Source organism: Mirounga leonina, unplaced genomic scaffold (assembly GCF_011800145.1).
Source record: "Mirounga leonina isolate KUSES-001 unplaced genomic scaffold, KU_Mleo_1.0 Mir_126, whole genome shotgun sequence".
Taxonomy (NCBI): domain Eukaryota; kingdom Metazoa; phylum Chordata; class Mammalia; order Carnivora; family Phocidae; genus Mirounga; species Mirounga leonina.
In genome coordinates, this window is record NW_023270314.1 from 29,648,772 (window position 1) to 29,673,317 (window position 24,546).

Sequence of the window (24,546 nt, forward strand, 5' to 3'; positions counted from 1 at the left end):
CGTGGCTCTATGATAGTAGCCTGCTTTGGCTCAGGCTGAATGAGTTCTGTATGGATTCATAGTTGTTGATATTAATTCAAGTCATGATTACTATTGTAGTGACCCTTAGCACCTCTATCACAACACATAATTACCATTTCTTTTTTTGTGGTGGGAAAAACTAAGATCTAGTGTCTTAGCAAGTCTGATGTTCATAATACAGGACTGTTGTCTATAATTACTATTACGTGCATGACATCTCCAGGACTTATTTATCCACTAGTTGCAAGCTTGTACCATTAAACAATATCTCTCCTTTTGTCCTACCTCCAGTTCCTGGTACCACCATTCTATGCACTGTTTTTAAGAGTTCTTCTTTTTTAGGCTGCATATATAAGTGAGATAATATAGTATTTGTCTTCCTTTATCTGACTTATCTCACTGAGCATAATGTCCTCAAGGTCCATCCATGTTTTTGCAAATAGCAGGATCTCCTTTCTCATGGGTGAATAATATTATATATACATATAAGTCACATCTTCTTTACCACTCATCTATCGACAGACACTTAGGTTGTTTCTGGCTTATCTCTTGATGATTCAACTAACAGTGTCCAGGAGCATAAAGCAGGGTTGTATTCTGCAACCCCTTTTGTATTAGTTCAATATTAACTATTTGAAACTGACTTTAGTAAATGTGGATGCTTGTTCGTTGTCCATAAAAATAGTTGAGTTTCTTCCTGTACACTAATATTAATGTCACAAACTGAAAGTGGCCTGGGGGGTGATGCATCCTATGATCACACCACTAACAGTAAAACTAGTCTTTTTTTTTCCCACACCACTCAGAAGTGTTTTATTAAAAACAAAAATGAAACAAAAAAACCCTTTAAATCAGTAAGTCTGATTAAATTCAATATTAACTCAAGTTCTCAAAAACCCATCAGGGAAAGCCAACAGGTACATCAGAGAAAGCAGGCAGCTGCTGACAAGTCTTCAGTGGAAAAGTCAGTTGCACACTTACTTAAGCTGCCCTAATGATTATCAAGCCCACGTTTTGTTTTTCAAAAACAGGTTTCAAGGAAAGCACACGGACACCCCCAGTAGTACAAAGATGGAACAATGAAGTTCAAGGAAACAGGAAAAGCCAAATATGACAATACACACCAATAATCTATAAAATAAAATAAGTCTTTCCATCCTGGAAGAAAATGGGAAACCTCATGAATGTTAACACATAAAAAGAGAACCAACCCCTCTTGGAGCAACCCTAAACATTTTCCCAATGACTAAGCCACAAGTGACAGCTTAGGACACCATTAACATATAGTTTTTACATACAATATGTATGTAAATTAGAGGGTTTTTTTACTCAATTAGCATTTTTTTCTTTTGATCGTTTCCCTAATTTTCTCTAGCAACATTTTTCCTTTGGTTTGACCAGTTGAACTCAAAAGTTTTGGAACCTAAAGTGAGTATCAACTCCTACTGGAATACAACTTGGGAAATGCAATCCTAGAAAACGCAAATTTTAACTGAAGTGGCTTGACAAAGTTAAGCATCCATTCTCAATGTGACAATGTCCACCATATTAATCACTAGGTGAATGGCTTCTCTTGGCTGGATCACATGACCCAGAATGGTAATGGCATACGCTGTGGTGAGGTATTGCAGAACTATATGTACAAATACCCACCTACTTAAGCTTTCAATAAATACAACCATTTTAAAACATCTAAAACCATTTCAGTAAAATAAATAAAAAAATATTGCATTTCTATTGGTCTGTTTTGCCTCTTGAACTAGCTTGGAGTGTTGTTCATGACAGAAGACACAACAGTTAATTAGTTGCTACTCCAAGCTCCGTAGGCTTCAATATTTCCTGCTCTTCAAGCCTCAGCACCTTTTTTGCAATGATAATAGTATTCTTCATCAGCATTGCCACTGTCATGGGACCAACACCCCTGGGACTGGAGTGATGTCACTAGCTTTCTTTCTGACTCCTTCAAAATCCACATCTCCAACCAACTTGGGGTTAACAGTTATGGGATCCTGAAGTCTATTTATTCCCATATTGGTGACTACTGCTCCCTCCTTTAAAAAATTTATTTTATTTTATTTAAATTCAATTAATTAACATATAATGTATTATTAGGTTCAGAGATAGAGTTCAGTGACTCATCAGTCTTATATAACACCCAGTGCTCATTATATCATGTACCCTCCTTAATGTCCATCACCCAGTTACCCCATGCTCTCACCCCCATCCCCTCCAGCAACCCTCAGTTTGTTTCCTATAGTTAAGGATCTCTTATGGTTTGTCTCCGTCTCTGATTTCATCTTGTTTTATTTTTCCCTCCCTTCCCCTATGTTCCTCTGTTTTGTTTCTTAAATTCCACATATGAGGGGCGCCTGGGTGGCTCAGTTGGTTAAGCGACTGCCTTCAGCTCAGGTCATGATCCTGGAGTCCCAGGATCGAGTCCTGCATTGGGCATCCTGCTCAGCAGGGAGTCTGCTTCTCCCTCTGACCCTCCTCCCTCTCATGTGCTCTCTCTCTCTCTCTCTCATTCTCTCTCTCTCAAATAAATAAAAAAACTCTTTTTAAAAAAAATTCCACATATGAGTGAAATCATATGATAATTGTCTTTCTCTGATTGACTTATTTTGCTTAGCATAATACTCTCTAGTTCCATCCACATCTTTGCAAATGGCAAGATTGCATTTTTTTGATGTCTGAGTAATATTCCATTGGAGGTGTATACCACATTTTCTTTATCCATTCATCTGTCAATAGACATCTAGGTTCTTTCCATAGTTTGGCTATTGTGGACATTGTTGCTATAAACATTGGGGTGAAGGTGCCCCTTTGCATCACTACATTTGTATCTTTGGGGTAAATACCCAGTAGTGCAATTGCTGAGTTGTAGGTTAGCTCTATTTTCAACTTTTTGAGGAACCTCCATAGCGTTTTCTGGAGTAGCTACACCAGCTTGCATTCCCACCAACAGTGTAAGAGGTTTCCCCTTTCTCCACCTCCTTGCCAACATTTGTTGTTTCCTGACTTGTTAATTTTAGCCATTCTGACTGGGGTGAGGTGGTATCTCATTGTGGTTCCTATTTGTATTTCCCTGATGCCAAGTGATGTTGTGCTGCTCCCTCCTTGATCATAGCTGCTGTGATCAGATTTGGACTGCCTGTAGCAGAGACCACTATATCTGCAAGAACCGTATGTTTCCTCGGTTGCTCTTTGGGAGGGTTCGGATGAGACACGGTAACGGTGGCATTGCCTCCAGGGCCTTCACACGCCCCATCTGTGTGTAGTAGCTGTGCAATGGGCATGCCAACATTTTTGACCTTCCAGCCACAACCACATTCTTCCCTGGGATTGGAATGCCAATTTGCTTAATTATTTCCTAGACACTCCATGAGGTCATCGGTAACATGGACTACTGTCCAAACACATTTGCCCTACACAAATGACATGAAAGCCATCAACATCCTTGTCTGGAGAAACAGCATTATAGATCTCTTCCTCGTCAGTGTGCTCTGGAAGAGGCAGCTGAACAAGGAGGCCACCTGTGTTATCATTATTTAATTTATTGATTCAATTCAACAGGTCTTCCTCTGAAACTGGAGCCGGTTTCACAATGGTGAGGCGATTTCCACATCTGCAGCTGCCCTGGTTTTGTTGAGGTTGGAGGGGTGACTTGCAGGATTCTCACCAACCAGAACCACACTCCCAACCACCTTGCAGCTTGTGGCCCAATGTCACCCATTCTTCCACCTCCTGCCACACTTCCTGCTTGATCTGTGGGCAAGTTTCCTTCCAGAAATGACAACAGCTTCATTTCGAATTACCGAGAGGTGGAAAGGGCAATGGTGGAGGCGGCAGCTCTTTGGGGGCCAGGGGGGCAGCCAGGGGACAGCCGGTGGCCGATGTGGACACGTGGGGGGGGGGGGGATGCAGCTGCCCTCACCTGTGCCGGTGTCTGCCTGGTGAGTCTGGTCTTCAGTCAACTATTTTAATATTAAAATAATTATTATGTGGCTGTTCTCCAAATGTAGTGATTCTAAGCTTAATAATTCCATTCAACCAGCTAATTTTTAAATTAAAGCAGCAATATCCCAACTGTTTTAATTACATCCTCATGAGTGAAAAAATGTATCCGCATGCTCTCCCAATCCATATGGATTTATTTATAAATTATATACCTATGCCAGGATATCAATATGTTATCTACATTAGAAAGCATGCATAAAACGGCAATTTAAAAAGATGACATACAGATAAAAATGAGTGTTTTTTTTCTTACTTTACGCATTACTAGAACAATATCACTCAATTATGATGATGACTAAGCTGCTTCCTTTTAAAAATGCCTTGCTAATCCTGATGGCTTCATGCTCCCCCCGGTAGCTAATATAACAGGCACAACACAAACTCAAGGCACAGCTAATAATTAACAAGAGGGGAGGTAAATCCATATTTTAGGTAGTCTTCCTATTAAGCTTAAGTTTGGAGGTTGATGTTTGGTCGGATAGATCAGAACCTTGCTTTACCTCATAATGTGGCTGATAAAAAGCTCGCCCCTCTGAAGGATCAGAGACGTGCAGGTTGTGCCATTTCCTTTTTGTTTACTTATGCTTGTTATTTGGGGGGATTTGTCTTTAATCCTCTCCATTTTGTGAAAGGTAGCTTAGTTGAAACCAGATGCTCCATGCCATACACCCACCGAGACACATCTGAACTCCAACATGTGGCCATTGGGTGAGAGTGAACAGCAACAACAAAAAATGTGTCAACTCCTTGCTTGAGGAACTTTCCACATCCCCATACCTAGAGAACCACGGAGGGGGGTGGGGTTGGGTCCCAGGCAGGTCACACCTGGCAAGCTGACCAAGCAGGTGAGGGGCCTGGATCAACGAAAATATTTAAATAGTAGTACAACTCGACTCATTTCATGGTTACGTATAAATGTAGATCTAAGTGCATCCTGTGTTACAGGGCCCCTAGAGATTCCAGGCAGAAAGGTATTTGCTACTAGCTCACCCTGGAAAGTTCACTGGGAACCACTGCTGCTTATAAATGGACGTCCCAGAAAGCTGCTTCTCAGGCGCCAGGTGCTTCCATCATAACTTCACAGGTTTGCCTTACCTACACATCCTCTGTACTCTTCATATTGATATCGATGTTGACGTATTTTTTAAGTTACATTTATTTTAAAAATTTTAAAAAAGAAACATTGTGCTGCCGGCATGAATGGAAAACTTCGTCTCACTTCCCTCTCTCCTGTTTCGCAAACCCCCGGTCTTCTGACCACAGTCTGCACCTCGCAGCTGCGAGCCCAGCGGGCTCCTTGCCCGCCTCCCTGCAATACCCAGCATTCGGTGCGGCCCGGCGACGCCCGGGATGGGAAAGTGCATCGCACTGCACCTGTTGACGGGCTTCTCCGCGATCAGTGCCCAGAGGGTGGGGAGGGTGAATGTGCCTTCACAGATCACCTTGTAGACCGTGTTTGAGGAAGCACCTCTTTTTTTGTTTACTTCCAGGAAATACAGAACCAAATATAAGACTCAAATATAGTCGTGGTATTGTCCTTATGGCTTGGGTATTTGGGCTAGTGTCCCGTATCACTCCTGACCCTGGGTCTTGATTTCCAACCATCAGTTATGTTTTTCTCAGTTCTTATTCATTGTTTGTATTTATGGTTTGCTGGCATTTTTTGTGGCTGCATTCTTGTACCAAGCCACTGCAAAGCTTTGTGGAATGGGGCAGAAGTACATAAGATATCTCACATGACACTCCCTGCCCCCAGAGGTCATTACTGACTTCATCTCTCATGAGGATAGAAGTCTGTGTATCTTATGGAGGACAGCAGTAAGGACGTGTGGGATGTCTTATTATATCTACTTCATGACATTTCACAATCTACTGTATAAATTCTACACAGAGACCGACCCGCTTATTACTCAAAACAAGCCTATGTAAAGGGCACACCAAAAGAATGTGGTAGAAGTGTTAGATGGCCAGTTCTCCCAAGAGACCATTTTCTTTCTCTGTCTCTAGCTTTCTTTCTTTCCCTCCCTCTCTCCCTTCCTCACTCTTTCTCTTATCCCTTCTATTCCCCTCCTTTCCCTCCTCTCCCCTTCTTCCCTCCTCTCTTCCCCTGTTTCTCCTTCATCCCCTGCCCCCACCATAAGAACAATCCTGGGCTAGCCTGCTGGAGGTTGAGATAAATCTCCTGAAACAGAACCAGTTTGTCACAGCTGAAAGCCATCTTAAAATTGCCAGTGGACCCCAGCCGAGCTCAGCTGAGCCTCTCCCAGAACCACCTAGCCATAGATTTGTGAGAAATCGTAAGTGGTGGTTGTTTTTAGCCACTAAGTTCTGGGGTGGTTTGCTGTGTGGCAATAGCTAACTGATCTAGAGATTCAGAGGTTGAGGTTACGTGACAGTCTGTTGGTGGCAGAGCTAGGAGAAGAATTCGGCTGCTGCTTATTCCTGGTCTAGGAGTTTGTCTATCATAGCATACTTCTGAATCGATCCACCCGCCTGCCCCTCGAGGAGCTGAGCTTCTGTCCTTGGAAGAGTGACCGATGGTGTATTCTGTCCCCTCATGGAGTCAATGGCGGCCACATGGATGACCGCATGACATCCTTAGGCAACGAAGGTCTGTTTAGATTTTGTAGAACGAATCTCTGTTTTGGAAGACATATCAAAAAATCTTTGGTGGTTCTGTAACTATCTGGCATCTCCATCTGCCCGTTTTTTTACATAAAAATCCCATAAACCACATCAAATTAGCTCTACTTGATTTTCCATCTTAACATGTAGTGGTAAAATAAAACATGCACATTGTCATCTGGAGGTCACGGAATACATCAATTCCCCATGTTGTTGTGACTCTGAGATGCCTTCAGGGAACGTTGGGAGGTGGCTCTCCCTCCCACTGCACCTTGGCTGGTTGCTTCACTTCTGGCTGTGGTACAAAATGTCAGCCTACGGCTGATACTCGGCTTGATTTCTAAGACCAGGCTCATTGGCATGCTTTGTAAAATCTCCTATCAGCATAGTAAGAAAGGTCACTTAACAATGAGACAGTCAATACGTTTCCACCCCAAGAATGAAGTTTGGTGTAAAAAGAAGTAAAAATAGTGCCAGGAAGAAATTATCAGCTTATCAACATGTTTATTAAATGCATCATACTTGGAGCACCAGATGTGAGAAAGGCAAAGGCTAAATGCCAGCAGCAGGGTTGCTAAGTAAATTATTTCTTGTTGCTGGTAATGAGAGGTTGTACTTGGTGGGAGTTGCCATGAAATTATATGTTTCTGCTGTTTTGTTCCTCAATGAACCATGATCAACTCTAGGAACTGTTTGGATTAAGTTTTCCCTTTGGTGTTGATAGAAAAGAAAATTCCCTCTAAAAGAAAACCTTTATAAGCTCCAATTTCTTTTTTCTGAATTCACAATTTCCTTATGTCTTCATTTTGGGGTGTTGGTGACAGAGCAATACATGAATTCAGCTGATTAATAAATGTATCAAATGTAATTTTATGATTACCTCCAAGTCTCCCTTTTCCTTATACCTTGCAAAAAAACTACTGTTGACTTGAGTTATGCTCAAGACTTAGAATGGGCAGAAAGAAAGAAGATCCTAGAAAGATGAGACTTTGTTAGCATTTTCAAGTCATATGTCTGCTGGAGAAATGGGAAAATCTTACAATAAAGCTGCTGATTTGATTAAGAAGACTACTAATTACACACTGTAGCAACACCCTCATGCACAATCTCCTATTCATAGATCTGGCATTTCCCCCATTTCTTGTTTAGAAAAACATTTTCTGGCTTAGTTGAGAAGAACAAGTCATTAGAAGCTCCAGTAAACAATTCTGTGTGGGGTGTCCATTTGAGCAAGCAGCTGTCCTTTGAAAATTGCCCTTTATTGTTTGAAGCTCCCAATTTTGCAGTCAGGAGGTCGTATAAAATCAATTAAGTCAGAGGATCTCTGGGTAATCAGTTCCAAGAACTGTTGCCCCAGCTGCGATTATTTGCTGACTGTGGCAGCTTACCCCTGTTCCTGTCACTGGCGCCCACACATTAGCCTTCACCTCCTGGCAGGAGTGTGGTCCCGCCCCCTCTGAGCTTGTCTCCTTCGCCCCCCTTGCTGGGTGGGCGGTTGGGCGCAGGCTGCCAGTCCCTGAGACTTCCCCTGGCTGTACTCTCCAGAGATGCCAGGAGGATGCCCTGCTGGGTTAACAGGTTGTGACTTTCACTTCCTCCTCACTGGCAGGTAGGAAGCTGGAAGGAAGGACCGCAAATTGCTGTGTTGCTATGGCAACCAGAGCTGCTCTTCAGAAAAGCTGTTGAAGAGAAAAAGCTTCTCTAGTCTTCTGATTATCCATCTGTATTTTCCCCCTTTCTTCTCTCCTTATTAGGCACCTCAAGCAATCATTTCTCCTAATAACTCTGTACACCTCCTCCTTAAGGAAATCACTCACACCGAGGCTGAAGCAACTGACAAGTGTTCATCCTTTAATTTAAGGTACAAATTCTTAAACCAAAAGAAGAAACTCTCATAATATCGAATGTTCTGATTTTATGCATCATTTGGCTGGATGAAGAAGTATTTTTGATGTAGAGGGTAGAGACTTCTTCATTTATTCATTCACCAAACATGTATTAAATACTCACCAATAAGTACCAGGTGAAATGCTAAGCCTTGAGGATTCAGAGACACAGAAGACATTGTTTCTATCTCAGTCTGGTGGAAAGGCAGATATGAAAATAAATAGTCACAATAAGGTAGTGCTGGTGTCTGATAAAAGCCCATCTGGCCCTGTGGGGCCTCAGGGATGGGTGAGTCATTCTGCTGGGAAGGGTGTGAGCTTCAGGAAAGGCTCAGTACGCAGGCGAGTGGAGAGGCACGCACAGGTATGTGGTATGTACCCCTTACACGCTCTCCTGAGTTCATTCTCTCAGTTTCATTTACTGGCTAGTGGGTTGAGACCGTAGAAAGCCCAGGCAGTCTTTGTGAGATAAAGTGTAAATATGATTCAGAGAAAGCTGGGGTGTCACTTGTGAGTGTTTGGAAGCCACGTGGAGATGGTAGTGACGGAAGCTGGGAGGCTGGAGGCTGGCAATGAGGGGAACCACTTGGGGACCCTCATGGGGGAAAGTCCAGGCTAGAACATTCAACTGGACCTGGGGGTGGGGGCAGAGTTGGGGACAACCAGAGGCTAGTGTGGGAGGCGTAGTTGGTGTGAGGTGATCAAGCCCGTGGGGGTATGGGAGTGTGAGATTGGTGGGGACACCAATGAGAAAAGATCCATCTGACTATTATGAAGGCCAGGAGTGTAGTGGCATGGTTAACAGCTGGGCTCGGGAATTCAACAGATGTGGTTTGTCTCTGCTCTACTACCACTAGCTGGAGCCTTTGAACAAATAGGAATCTTTCCGGGCCTGTCTTCTCAGCTGTACAGTGGGGAATTAGAGATCTGTTATGGGTTGAATTGTGTCCTCCTTCCCAATTCACATGTTGAAGTCCTACCCCCCTCCCGGCATTGTGTTTGGAGATAGGGTCTCCAGAATGTGACTCTATTTGGAGACAGAGTCTTTTAAAGTTTAAATGAGCTCATTAGGGTGGGCCCTCGTACAATATGACCCATGTCCTTATATGAATTTGGACACAGACACAGACAGAGGGAAGATAATGTGAGGACCCAGGGCGAAGATAGCCATCTACAGCCAAGGAGAGAGGCCGGGAGCAGCCCCTTCCCTCACAGCCCTTGGTAGGACACCTTGATCTGGGACTTCTAAGCTCCAGAACTGTGAGAAAATAAATCTCTTTTGTTAAGCACCACCCAGTCTGTGGTGCTTTAACTAATACGTAGAGTTGTCGTGAGGATTAAATAATTTATATAATATAGCAAAACACCTGATAATATTCAGTATGTGGTAGCTGTTATCAATAACAATGAAATTGGCTCCACTTTAAACAAAAATAAATCCTAACTCACTTGCATTATTAGACTGATAAGGCTATCAAGATTACTTGTGTCTCTGCTTAACTGAGTGTCAGAGGGTCCTTTTTTTCCATTCTGATGTTTAAATCTTTTAAATATGCCTCATCCATCCTTATACTGATTAAAATTAAAGCTTTTTGTTTTTTTTTTTTTACTTACAGGCCCGAGTGCCTCTATTTAATTGCAAGAGATTGAAATTGAACGTGTCCTGCTTATAGAAAGAAGTTTTGTTTTGTTTTGTTTTTAATAAGTCAGTCAAGTTGTCAATGTTTTCTAATGACTTGCTTCTTTTTTTTTTTTCACAACAGAGTGCTGAAAATTCCAGTTAACTTTAAGGTTCTAGGCAATTGAATAAATCCAATGTGTCAACATTCTTTGCTTTCCTTGGGCACATTCTGCAAAACACAGTCTTACATAACTGCTCTACATTGTGAGGACTCAAACTTGTGTCTGGAACTTTAATTATAATAAAAAAAATATGCAAATTACTATCATCGTCTCTATTTATTTTGGACCAGCTGCTTCTAAACAATTAACAAACAAATCATGTAAATGTAATTAGGAGAAATACCAGGCTCAGAGCAGAAAACAGAAAAAATTGAATTCTGTTTACAGTCTTCCAGATTATGCTTCTCCATTGCATTTATAAGAGCTGGTACCAAACAGTAAATTTCACTTTATCATTACCCTGATCTGACATTTCTACTTATCTTCTAAGAGTGAAATTTATTTAGTTTCTTTCTCTCCCTTGAGAAGAAGGTTATAAACCACAGAACAAATGATCTTTATTGGTTCTTATCTACCCAAGAAAAGTCTGTGCCCAGAATTTCAAGGAAAGAAGAGTGGGGAAGGAAGATTATGGGAAGATGTAACTCAGACTGCCAGGAGGAGGGAATACAGGACCTTTAGTGGGTAGGGTGGATTCAAATGCCATTTCTCCCAACAGGATGTGAAGCCTAGTGCACTACTCCTTGAATCTGGGCTGTACTTTGCAACTAGCTTTGGCAAATTGAACAGTGTGATTTCCAAGCAAGGCCTCAAGAGTACTTACAGCTTCTGCTCTCATTTTCCTGCATCATTGTCCTGAGATTGCCATGTAAAGAAGTTTGCTTGAGTCACCTGGAAAATGACAGAGCACATGAAAAGAGACCCAGCTGACAGTCAGCACCAACTGCCAGACATAAGAGGGAGGCATCTTAGACTATCCAGCTCCAGTCCCAGGCAAGTCCAGGAGAATAATCTAGCTGAGTCTAGCCCATATTGCTGTCCTACCAGATTGAGAGTCAGTAAAAGGAATGTGGTTTTAAGTCACTAAGTTTTGGGTTATTTGTTACACAGCAATAAATATCTGATACAAAAGCACATAGGATATTGACAAAACATTTTACAAAATCCAACAGTCATGATGAAAACATCCAACAAAAATTTACAAAAATTGTAAAATTGTTAATTAAATGTGTAGATTATGTAAAACATACTGACTAGAAAATATAAATTGAATTTGGCAAGGCAAGGGAAGGCAAACCTGAAAATAATCAAACATTTTAGGTGTAGAATACAATTTGACCTATGTAGTTGTTTCAAAACTCATCAGTTTCTTGAAAATCATTGTTAAGGCTGATACAAAAAGTACATTTCTAGTTTTACAGATTCTAATTTAATGGTTAAATTACTATGCATTATGCAGGCTGTAAAACTGGTCTTATTTATTTTATATACTTTTCTCATTCAGAACACTTTTCATTACGTTTCATTGTGTTGAAAGGACGGTCTTATGCATCTGTTTCAGTGCCATATTTTGGAGGCAATCTTTTGCTAATAGTTAAAGAACTGTTGTCTTAAGAGTGAAATAATAATTCATTAAAAGGATCTGTGAAATAAAAAAAAAATCTTATTAGAAGTTAATTTCCTTAACCTGATAAAAGCTATCTATGAAAAGCCCTTGAAGAACATCATACTTAATTGTGAAAGACCGAATGCTTCCCCTCTAAGGTCATAAACTCAACAAGGATGTCCACTCTCACCACTTCCATTCACCATTGTGCTGAAGATTCTAGCTAAGACAATTAGTGAAGAAAAAGAAATAAAATGCATCCGGATTGTAAAGGAAGAAATAAGATATTCTACTTGCAGAAGATATGATCTCCCATATGGAAAATCCTAAGGAATCCACTAAAAAATTATTAGAACTGACAAATGAGTTTAGGAAGGAGTAAGATGCCAGATCAATGTACAAATATAATTGTCTTTCTATACACTTGCAATGAATAGTCAGAAAATGAAATTAAGAAAACAATTCCATTGACAATAGCATCAACAAGAATAAAATACTTATATATTTGTTTAACATAAGAAATCCAAGACTTGTATAGTTAAAACTGTAAAACACTATTGAAAGAAAACAAAGATCTAAATAAATGGAAAGACATCATGTTCATTAATGAGAAGACTTAACATTGTTGAGATGGCAATACTCCCCAAACAGATCTACAGATTCAACAAAATCCTTACAGTCCTTATCAAATCACAGCTGACCTTTTTTGTAGAAATTGACAAGCTGATCATAAAATTCATGTAGAAATGCAAAATACCCAGATTTGATCAAACAATCTTGAAAAAGAAAAGCAAAGTTAGACTCACTTCCAGATTGAAGAAGTTACTACAAACCTACAGCAGTCAGGACAGTGTGTTACTGGCTAAGTATAGACATATAGGTAAGTGGAATAGACTTAATGGTCCAGAAATAAACCTTCATATTTATGTTCAACTGATTTTTGACAATGCACCCAGATAATTACACAGAGAAAGAATGGTCTTCTCAAGAAATGGTACTGGGACAAATGGATATGTACATACAAATTAATGACTTTAGAGCCCTACCTTACACCACACATACACAGTAACTCAAAATGGATGATAGAAGAGCTAAAACTATAAATCTCCTGGAAAAAATATAGGAACAAATCTTTACGACTGGGTTAGGCAACTGTTTCTTTTTCTTTCTTTTTTTGTTTTAGAGATTTATTTATTTATTTGAGAGAGAGCGAGAGAGAGGCAGAGGGAGAGGGAGAAGGGGAGAGAGAATCCTAAGCAGACTCCAAGCTAAGCACAGAGCCCAACATGCGGCTCAATCGCAGGACCCTGTGATCATGGCCTGAGCCAAAATCAAGAGTCAGATGCTTAACTGGCTGAGTCATCCAGGTGCCCCCAACTGTTCCTTAGACAAAAAAATCAAAAGCACAAGTGACAAAAGAAAAAATAAGTAGGATTTCATCAAAATTATAAACATTTGTGCCTTAAAGGACACCATCAAGAAAGTAAAAGGAAAACCTGCAGAATGTGAGAAAACACTTGCAAATCATATTTCTGATAAGGGACTTTTATTCACCATATATAAAGTAACTTCCAACTCTAATAAAAAGAGAAATAACTCAATTTAAAGATGGGCAAAGGATTTCAATAGACATTTCTCCAAAGAAGATCTATAGATGGCCAGTAAGGACAAAGAAAAGTGCTCTACATGACTAGTCTTTAGGGAAATCAAAACCACAGTGACATACCACTTCACATCCACTAGTCTGGCTATAATAAAAAAGACAGAAAACAGGTATTTGGAAAGATGTGTAGAAATTGGAACCCTCTATACATTGCTGGTCAGAATGTAAAATAGTGTGGCCACTTTTGAAAACAGTTTGGTATTTTCTCAAAATGTTAAACATAGAGTTACCATATAGCCCAGCAATTCCACACCTAGGTATATACCCAAGAGAAAGAAAAATGGATGTCCAGACAAAAATGTGTACATTCCTGTTCAAAGCAATGTTATTCATAATAGCGAGAAACTAAAACAACCCACATTTCTATCAGAATGGATAAACAAAATGTGGTATATCCATCCAATGGAATATTACTCTGCCATAAAAAGATTGATATGTGCTCTGACATGGGGGAACCTGGAACACTACTACACTGAGTGGAAGAAGCTGGTCATAAAAGACCACGTGTTGCATGATCTCATTTATATGAAATGTTCAGAATTGGCAAATCTATAGAGACAGAAAGTCTGAGGCCTGGGGGTAGGTGGGGGGAGGGTTGGAGAATGTTGAGTGCCAGCTAGCAGCCATGGGGTTTCATTTTGAGGTGACAAAAATGTTCTCAAATCAGATTTTGGTGACAGTCGCACAACTTCAAATAAACTAAGAAATCACTGAGCTGCACGCTTTAAATGGATGAATTTTATAGCATGTGAATAATATGATAACAAAGCTATTTTTTAAAAAGTGCATAGGTGCTTACCCATCTATACAGCATGTTTTTGCCATCAATGCCTCTGCCTCATTCCATTTTCAGTGTCCAAGAACGGTGTGAGCTGGGTGTCGCCCGATAAAAGAGATCTTCAGTGACATCTCCTAAAGGCCCCTCCACAGATAATACCCAAATCTCATTTCAGATAGATGGCTTACCCAAACAGGTCTAAGGTGACAGGCTTCACGGCTGCAGCAAGTTTCCGTGGTGTGTCCTCATGCCAGCCACTGTGATGAGCTGGGACATGGCGGGGGGGTGATGTGGGGGGAAGGGACCCAGTCCTTTCCCACAGGGAGCATCTGGCCACCTGGAAATTCAGACCTGCAGACAATGATGGGGCAGAGTCTTATGACTACAGTTCCCTGAGTGGTGGAGGTGGCAATGCAGAGGGTGAGGGACGATTGAATTTGGAAGAACCAGCTAAGAGTCACTGAGAAAGTGACCTATGAGCTCGGGCTTGAGGACTCGGTGGGGGCTGTCGAGTGTCCAGGGCTGAGTGTGTGTGAGGAAAGGGCATTGCTGGGGAGCTCTTTCTCCTGTTGTTCTCTGTGCTCGCCACCCATCTCCTCCCCACCCCTAGTGGTTTATTGTGTCAGCTCAGGGCTCTCTTCCCATGGGGGGTCATCCTAGAATTGCAGCTCCAGCCGCAGACGGAAGTGAAGCTGGAGCCGGGTCCTGACTGTTCTCGATGTCTGCTTAGCTGTGTGGCCTTGTGTAACCTCCAGACCTCAGGTAACTGCTGGTGGCAGCTTTTATTTCCGGCCCTCTTTTGCTGTTGGGACAGCCCTACCCCAGCCCCTGAGTTTTAAGAAGCAAGTCTGGCTCCAGGTCCCTCCCTTCAATGAGACACTGTTAGTCTCTGATCTCATGGGACCTAACATGTCCGGCTGTTCGGCCTGCTCTGGAAACTGAGGCCTGTGACTGCTGCCTGCTTATCACTTTGACTTTCTGCTCCATGTTGTGCCCTCAGAGGTGTTATTCTTGTTTTCGAAGCTGACAAAGTTCTTTTGGTTTTCTTTTTATAAGTTCATGCCATGTCTAAGAGGGAGACCAAGCGTGAATTTACAGTGATGCCCTTGGATGATATACCCCAGTCAGGATGTGATGCACTGGTAAGCGAAGGCCAGTGATCTAGGGCGGATTGGATACCTAGATAGGTTACCAAAATAAGTTACAACCTAATCTGTGACCTAAAAGAAAGAGCATTAATTTTATGAGGAGCTCTCTGATAAAAGAATTCCAGGGGGAAAGAGCTTTGGGAAATGGCACATAGCGTATTCTACTCAGAGATTCAAAGTGAATATTAGCAGACTAAGACTCTGAAAAGTCTTATAGTAAATAAACTTCTTTGTCTTTATTTAATCTGGTATTTCTCAAATTTTCTTGACCATGTAACAATTTTTTTTTTCCATAAAGCCCATTAATAGCTCATGAACACTTTGGCAAATACCGGCTCCCAAAATCCTCTCGTTATTAACATAGAATCACATTGCTTCCAAAGCTAGTTTCTAGAAGATGTAGGAAGAAATGGATAGTGTATCAATTAAAATGAAGTTTAGAGGGCGCCTGGGTGGCTCAGTTGGTTAGACATCTGCCTTCGGCTCAGGTCATGGTCTCAGGGTCCTGGGATCGAGCCCTGCGTCGGGCTCCCTGCTCAGCGGGAAGCCTGCTTCTCCCTCTCCCTCTGCCTGCCACTCCCCCTGCTCGTGTTCTCTCTCTCTCTGTCAAATAAATAAACAAAATCTTAAAAAAAAAATAAAATGAAATTTAGAGACTCAGAAGACTCTAGACCCATTTAAAGTCTTTTGGCTCCTCTCTTTGCTCTGAACAAATTTTCTAACAGTCTCTCAGAATTTGGACATGGTTTATTCTGGAACCACTCCTTCTCTGGTTAGAAGGCTTCCTGGGGCACCTTTGCATGGCAGCTCTGTCCTGCTTCAGTTGCTATGAGCCTCAGCTTGTCAGACAGCTGGCTTGCTCGTCTTGTCTCTGTTGGTGCCCACTTTTCACAATGAACAACTGTAGGGGGCACAGGAATTTCTCTTTCAGCTCCCGAATGGGTTCCAGAAGAAAGCGAGCTCTTGAGCAAGATGAGGGCTGTTTAACACTGTCCATTCCTGAAAGGCACATATGCTGTTTGCCCAACTACGGACTCGGCAATACCTACTGCGTGATGGGCACATGGGGTTCATGTGCTGGTTCTCCGCTGCTGGTCTGCCCCTCCCCCGTTTCCATTCCTAACCCAAAGGATCTTTAAGAATCTTCTGAGAGCTAAAGACAAGAGTAATGTACCTAAGCTCCCACGCTGTCAGAAAATGCTTTCTGTTTAAATGTTTGTCTCCTCTGCTGGCCACTAAGGATAGAAGCTGTGTCTCATTTCTCTTATTTCTTCCACAACAGGCACAGATGATAATCTATAGTAGCTGCTCAGTAAATAAATGTAATATGAATGAATGCTTTCCATAGGGGTTAAAATAATTTTTGAATAATATCAAACTTCTAAAAAAGTACATGAGGGATCCCTGGGTGGCTCAGTCAGTTAAGTGTCTCACTCCTGATTTTGGCTACAGTCATGATCTCAGGGTGGTGAGACTGAGCCCTGCGTCGGGCTCCACGCTCTGTGCAGTCTGCTTGGGATTCTCTCTCTCCCTCTGCCCCTCCCCCTGCTCGCACGTCTGCTCTCTCTCTCTCTCTCTCTAAATAAAATCTTAAAAAAAAAAAGTACTTGAATCGGACAGTGATCATTACCAAAGATTTGAAATAGTAGTTTCTCCCCAAACAGTAAGATGACAGAGATTGATTCTTAACTTGGGTCCTCAGTCCCTTCTCTTCTATCCTTCCAATCCCTAGCTTTTTCTTTTGAAAAAAATGTGAATTGCAGAAAAGTTGAAAGAATAATATAGTGAATACCCGGAATACTTCCACGTAGAGTCCCCAATAATTATCATTATTATATGCAAGAAAATTAACATTATTTGAAAACAGTCCGTATTCTAATTTCCCCAACTGTCCCCCCCCCCCAACCCCTTACAACCCCTCCCCCCCCCCCCCCCCATTCAAGATTCCATCAGGGATTTCGCATTGCATTTGATGATGGAGGACCTGCCAGAGGGCTCCACAGGGCCCGGAATAGTAGCACCTCCTTAGTGGGCTGGGCCCGCTGACTACTCAGGGCGCTATTTTATTATCCAGCGTACCTCTCCAGGTCCCTCTCTCCAGCTTGTGCTGCCTATAAATTACAACCAGGTTTCTCTGTGTTTTCAGTTTGTTAGAGATTTTAATGAAATAGCATTTAAGATGCTGACATTCCTAAGATGAATAAATCTTACCCAGCCCAAACAATGGTGACTTCAACATTCCCGATTTTATTTCCTTGTGTACAAGGAGTCTAAAAATAGCAAGTTTCCTATTAGCCCTCCCTTCCATCATCACTAGAGTTTGGTATTTGTTCTCATGGTAGAAAATGGCTGCCAGAACTTCAGCCATCACATCTGTGTTTCAGGTAGTAGGACTGAGAAAGGGAAAGAGAAGGTCTGGTCCCCGTTTAAAAAGGAAACTCCCTGGAAACAGCACATCATGCTTCTTACATCTCATTATCAAAAAAGTAGTCACATGACCACAGCTATCTGCAAGGGAGATTTTAAAAAAATGTAATCTTAGCTAGGTGGTAATGTGCCTAGCAAAAATTGGGGTTCTGTTACCAAAGAAGGACAAGGTATTGGGTGACAACTAGCAGTCTTTGTCTGCCATATCTCCCTTATTGGGGGGTGGTGCATAGGTCTTCAGCTTAACAAAGATTATTCGTTGGTTCTGGTTCCCTGGGGAAGATGCAGTATTAAGTGTTGTGAGGGCTTACATTTCCCATTTTATTTAACAATATTAGGTCTAGGGGGAGTAAATATTTATCAATCGATTTAGAATAAAAATTCTTCATCATTTCATTAAAACCATAATAATTTATGTAAGCATGGTTGAGAAAGCATGGGCTTGGGTCAGAGAGACTGGGTTTGCCCTGTGCCCACTGTGAGGGTCCAATGGTACACCTGAATGGGTTCAATAACTAGTCAACAAATAGTAACTGTTCGCCCGCCTTCCTGTCTTCCTGTCTTCCCTTCTTCCTCTCTTCCTCCCATCAGGATTCCATGTCCTGGCAGAGAGGCCTCATTAAGATCTGCTGCTTCCCAATTGCTCTTTAAAGCCAGCTGTGTCTGGCTAAATGGAAAAGGACGCGGCCAAGGGGCCATTTGCTGACTCGTGTGCCTCTCTGGGTGAGGCTGCCTGGATCTCGAGCTTTAAGTAGGACACTTCTTATGTGAGGGGGGAGTTTCAGTAAGAGCTTAGAATAAACATACCCTCCATTTTTTTTTGTTGGTTTTGTTTTCATGTAGCAAGCTTTCAGCTATGGAGGCGGTAGGAAGAGGTTCAGTGAGTGATTTAGGTTTCCTGGGCCCCTGACTTTATGTAGAGTGCACCTTCTTTCTGAGGTAGACCCACAAAAGGCTCAGGAACATCCCCTTCAGTTCCAGACAATTCCCAGCTCAGCTGTTTCTCTGGAAACCACTGCCTGAATCATGCAAGCTGCTGAGCACAAAGAGTAGAAGGGGAAGCTTTTTTGTAAAACATCTGTACAGCGTCCACTTCGAGCGGGGATGGGGAGTGGTGGGGAAAATGAATGGTTATTTTGACAGGCTGACTCTTTAAGCTGAGGCACTAAAAGTACGTTTCACATTGTTAAATACAACTTCCCTTCTTTACTCAAAGCTGAGATGTGACAATGGTTGATTATTATGTACAGGCTACTGTATTTGACTCTTTCTTAGTAGTTCACATGGGAGGATATTAATCACAGATGTCTTCTGAGGCTTGGATAGAGTGATTTTGGTCTTCTTAATAGGTTTGACATGAAATTGGGGAAGTACCTACTAAAATGTTGACAACCTCGCCACCATGTTAGGAATATTTATTATCTTTGGGAATCTCAGGGACTAAACATATGAATAATTTTGGGGACTACCTCTTTAGCTAGATGCCTTTTAAGTGGAAGGATTGATTCTTGATTCCCTGAGTAGTAAATGTGGAGAACCAGAGTGGTGAAGTGGATAGAGTTTTGGATTTAGAGTTGGACAACGTGGTTGAAAGCCCCGCCTTAGAAATTGGAGTGAACTTGATAAGGGTCACTATGAGATTCATGATAAGTAATTTGGGGGTCAGGCATTGACTCTGGTGTTTCAGCTGTGCTCTTTTATTTAATTCTGACACTGATTCTAGAAAGTGCTTTCACTTTAATCTCAAATATTTGGTTAGTCTCAGTTAGATCCACCTGATGCGTTCCCCTATGCTGCATGTCTTTACATGGGACACTTAATGTTATTTTTGTAACCATAAAAACTAAAGCCACACACAAAAGATGGCAGAGCCAAAATGAGAAGTAGCTTAGGTCCATGATCATACCATAGAACAACTCTCCCAACCTTGGACTAAAGAACCTAGGACTTCTGGTAATACGAGGAAAACAAATCTCTATGTGTTTAGTTTCTCTTGGTTGGGTTTCTGTTATTTGTGGCTAAATACATTTCTAACTGATGCTGCCCCTTCCCCATAAATTGTGTATTGTGATCGCTCAGAGAGGGGGACAGATTAGGCAAACTTTCATGTAACACAGTTTGAATATAAAGAAATGTGTTTTTCTCCCCCTCTCACTTCCTTTTCTGAAATGGTTCCTTGACATGTGTTTGTTATGACAAAAGGAATTACGTTCAGAAACCAGGACTCTTTTTTCTTTGCTATAATGTTGATGATTTCTTCAATTCTAAAATTTTTTCCTGCTTCTCACAATTTGGTAAAAATTAAAGATGATGTCTTCCTTAGAGATCAGCAGCTTTTGCTCCATTTATGACAAAAATCATTTAAAAATGAGAATTATTAAGTTATTTTTTCTGACATAACTATGTTTGCCGAACAATTTGTGAACAAATCAAACTGTAACCTTTTCTGGTCCTGAATGAACAAGGTTTCCTACAGCTTTAAAGGCTGCTGAATTTTTTTAAAAAATTCACTAAAAGTATCCTTAGAGGTTTATAAATTAAAAGAGACTTTATGGAAATATCAACCAGTTGCAATTCATGGGGACCTTATTTGGATACTGACTTGAACAAACAATATGTTAAACAAATTTATGAAACATTAAGACAGTAGTGGAATGTTTGTGACTTTTATGGAATTATCATTAATTTTTCGGTGTGGTGATAATAGTGTGATGATATTTTGGAGCCTTTATCTTTCAGAGATACATAGTGAACTATTTATGGACAAAACATCTTAGATTTGTCCATGAACTCATAACATGGCCATGAGGCTCATTGTTGATTCTGGGCACTAAGGTTCATTGTTCTAGTCTCTCAGCTGTTGTATACAGTTGACATTTCCTGTAATAACAATATGAAAGCAAGCAAACAAAGGTGATTAGAGGAGTGATGGCATTACAGAGGAAAAATTAATTGGGGGTTCCACACACTGTCCCAACAACAAGTAAAAAGCTGAACACATTGAAAAATCAATAAGTCTTCCAGGAGCCATGAGAGAAGTGGTGAAGCAGGGCACACAGCAGCCCTCAGGAGTGGAGAACAGGCAGCAAATACAGAGAATCACAGCTTACCTGAGCAGAGACTCAGAAACTACCATGGGAAGCAGTGCTGGGTAGGCAAACCACAACTGTAATTGGCCAATTGCTGGAGGCTCTGTGTGGACAAATCCGAGTTAAAAACTCCACAGTCTTTAGTTTTTTTGTGAGATTTACCTCCAGGAGCTTGTTCAGGTTCTTATAGTAAATATCAAAGGAAAATCCCCTCATGCTCTTAGCCAGGGAAAGGGGAAAAAAATCATTTTGAAATACACCAGAGCCCTCTATCCCTAACAAGGTCTGTCCTCAGGAGAAACTAGTTAATGAGACCTGACCTGCTGGGCTGTTATCAGAGCCTAACTGACCTGGGGAAATTCTAGTCTACTCTAGTCATCCTCGTCCACACAGAGGGAGAGAGAAAAAATTTAAACACCTGTGACGTTCACAGTTCAGAGGCATTGGCTCACTAAAGACTGAGACTTAATCATAAGACTGCAGAATGCCCTCCCCTCTGTGCACATCTTACTAGCACGTTGCTAAAGGCCTACTTACAGCAGTTCCTTTTACTTGGTATATCATGTCTGGCTATCAAGAAAAATATTATAAAACATACTCAAAAGCAAAAAACACAATTTGAAGAGACAGAGCAAATATCAGAACTAGATATGGCAGGGATTTTGGAATTATCAGACCTAAAATATATAACAACTATGATTAATATACTAAGGGATCTAATGGATAAAGTAGATAGCATACAAGGACATATGGGCAATGTAAGTAGACAGATGGAAATCCAAAAAGAAAACCAAAAAGAAATACTAGAGAAAAAAAAAAAAGCACTGTAAAAGAAATGAAGACTGCTTTTGATGGGCTTACTAGTAGTCCGCACATGACTGAGGAAAGAATTTCTGAGCTTGAGGATATCTCAATAGAAACTTCCAAAACTGAAAAACAAAGATAAAAAAGTCTGAAGAAACAGAACAGAATATCCAAGGCCTGTGGAAGAACTACAACAGTGTAACATACATGTAATAGGACTGCTGGAGAAGAAGAGAGAAAGAAACAGAAGATGTGTTTGTAATATAATTACTGATAATTTCCCTAAATTAATGTCAGACACCAAACCACAGATCCAGGGAGCTCAGAGAACACCAAGCATGATAAATATCCCCAAAACTACACCTAGGTATATTATTTTCAAACTATAGGAAATCAAAGTGCTGAAAAAAGCCAGAGGAAAAACACCTTCATTATAGAGGAATGAAGATAAGAATTACAGCTGACTTTTCCTCAGAAACCATGCAAACAAGAAGACAGTGGGGGGCAATATTTAAAGTGTTGGGAGAAACAACTACCAACATACAATTCTGCATCCTTCAAAAATGAAGGAGAAATAAAGACTTTTCAGACAAAAATTGAGGAATTTGTTGCCAGTAGACCTACCTTGAAAGAAATGTTAAAAGAAGTTCTTTAGAGAGAAGGAACATAACATAGATCAGAAACTCAGATCTACATAAAGAAAGGAAGAGCATCAAAGAAAGATTAAGTCAGAGTAAAAAAAACTCTTATTTTTCTTATTCTTAATCGATCTCTCTCAGATAATAGTTTGTTCAAAATAATAATACTAATATATATATATAATTATATATGCTTATATGTAAGTGAAATGAATGACAATGGCACAAGGGATGGGTAAGAGGAATTAATTATTTTTGTTATTATAACGTACTCACACTACCTGTGAAATGATACAGTGTTATTTGAAAGTGGACTTCTATGAGTTGTAAATGTATATTGCAAACTGGGAAAACACTCCTGTGTTTCTCCTTTGTGTTTACACTGCTATCATACAATAATTCTAATTGTGGGATTTTCCATATGTCAAACAATTTTGTCAAACACCAGCTGGTTGTCCTGTAATTTGATTTAATTCAGACACTAACATGAGTTAGTGCAGACAATACAGGTTAAGGGCTCAGTCCCACAAGACTGCCTTCCACTTTAGGTGCCAACCACAAGTAGTAGGTCCCCCGGTTACCCACAACTTCTGCTGACTTGGCTGCAAATTGGAGGTTTCCATGATCCCCTCCTTGAATTCAGTCATTTGCTAGAACAGCTCATAGAACTCAGGGAAACACTTATTTATATTTACCAGTTTATGTTGCATAATAAATATGTTTATGTTTATCAATTTCTATTGTACAATAAAGGATATGATAAAGGATACAGATAAAGAGCCAGATGTAGGGTGAGATCTGAAAGGGTCTTGATCACAGGAGCTTCTGTTTCTGTGGAGCTGGGCTGCACCCCCCTCCTGGTATGTAAATATGTTCATCAAACTGAAAGCTCCCTGAACACTGTACTTTTGAAATTTTTATGGAGGTCTCATCATGTAGGTATTATGGATTAGTAACTCAATCTCCAGCCCCTCTAACCTTCCCAGAGGATGGGTGTTGGGGCTGAAAGTTCTGAGCTTCTAATCATGGCTTGATCTTTCTGGTGTTCAACCCCCCCATGCAGGAGCCCCCCAAGAGTCTCATTAGAACAAAAAACATTCTTATCACCCAGGAAATTCTAAGAAATCTAGGAACTTGGAGTCAGATGTTCCTAGCATAAATAAATGGAGAGATATTCCATGTTCATGGATAGGAAGATTCAATATTGTCAAAATGTCAATTCTTTCCAACTTGTTCTATAAATTCAAAGAAAACCCAAACAAAACCCTAGCAAGTTATTTTGTAAGTAATGACAACTGATTCTGAAGTTTGTATGAAGAATCAAAAGACCCAGAAGAGCAAACACAATATTGGAGAGGAAAAATTAATTTGGAGAACTGACATTATATGCTTTCAAGACATACTATAAAGTTGCGGAAATAAAGATGGTATGGTATTGGTAAAAGAATAGACAGATAGATAAATGGAATAGAATAGAGAGCTCAGCAATAGACCCACATAAATATAGTCAACTGATCTTTGACAAAGAAGCCAAGGCAATACAATGGAGCAAAGATAGTCTCTTTGACAAATGGTGCCAAACAACTAGACTACCACAGGCAAATAAATGAATCTAGACATAGACCTTACATCTTTCACAAAAATTAACTCAAAATCAATCATACACCTAAATGTAATATGCCAAGCTATAAAACTCCTAAAAGAAAACACAGGAGCAAATTTAGATAAATTTGGGTATGGTAACGACTTTTTAGTTATATCTAAAGACATTATCGATGAAAGAAATAATTGATAAGATGGACTCGATTAAAGTAAGAGAAACTTCAACCCTGTGATAGGTAATGTCAAGAGAATCAGAAGACGAGCTATAGACTGGGAGAAAATATTTGCAAAAGACACATCTGATAAAGGACTGGTGGGAAGGGATGAATAGGCAGAGCACAGAGGATTTAAGGGCAGTGAAAATAGTTGCTTTGATATTATAATAATGGATATATGTCATTATACACTTGTCTAAACCATAGAATGTATAATACCAAAGCAAACCCTCATATAAACTATGGACTTTGGGTGATTATGATGTACCAGTATAAGTTCATCAGTTCTAAGGAATATTTCACTCTGGTGAGTGATGTTGATAATGGGAGAAGCTCTGCATGTG

At 40.6% G+C, this 24,546-nt stretch overlaps 1 pseudogene; it reads right to left on the bottom strand.

The window, feature by feature from the left end:
- Positions 1-1,818: 1,818 nt before the first annotated feature.
- On the bottom strand, positions 1,819-21,159 carry LOC118009027 (annotated as a pseudogene).
- Positions 21,160-24,546: the final 3,387 nt, after the last annotated feature.